Raw genomic sequence first — 685 nt, 5'->3', positions numbered from 1 at the left:
TGGTAATTTAATTTTAAAATTAAAATTTTAAACTTTTTTGGTCAAAACCAAATTAAGGGCAAGGATAGAATAACGGGAAAAAAGAAGTAATTAACACTAAAGTAGATGAGTTTTAAATTGTTTTTGTTTAATAAAGAAAAACATAAGAAAAAGCATTCATTCATTCAATAAAAATTTTTTAAAGTTTTAAACGAAAATGTCAGGTTTACCTTTTAATTAAAAGATTTTATAAAATTTTAAAAAAGAATTAGGGGACAAGGTTATGACGTTTGTCCATGAAATTTCAAAAAGGAATTTGGGGTTAATGATTTGGGGAGTTATTTGTGGTTCAATTAATGCTGGAATTAAAATGAAGAATTAAAAAATAAAGGGTTTAGAAAAAATTGTGAACTATTAAAAATAAATTCTCTTTTTTCCAAAAACAACTTGAAATGTTATATAAAAATTTTTTTTTCTTTTTTTTTAGTTTTTAAATTTAAAAAAGATAGTTTGAAAATTATATAAATGGAAAAAAAATTTAGTTTTTAATTTCTAAAACATTTAAAAGTTTAATAAAAAAAAACCGAGTGATTTTAAAATTCAGATTTAGTGGGTTTCTTTAATTTTAGTTTAAAAATAAAAATTATGTTTTTGGGTTTTGGGTTGGGTTTTAAAACATTTGCCCACTGGCATAATATTAGTAAAT

Source organism: Mercenaria mercenaria, chromosome 7, assembly GCF_021730395.1.
Source record: "Mercenaria mercenaria strain notata chromosome 7, MADL_Memer_1, whole genome shotgun sequence".
NCBI classification, from domain to species: Eukaryota; Metazoa; Mollusca; class Bivalvia; order Venerida; family Veneridae; genus Mercenaria; species Mercenaria mercenaria.
This window is presented reverse-complemented; position numbering follows the sequence as displayed.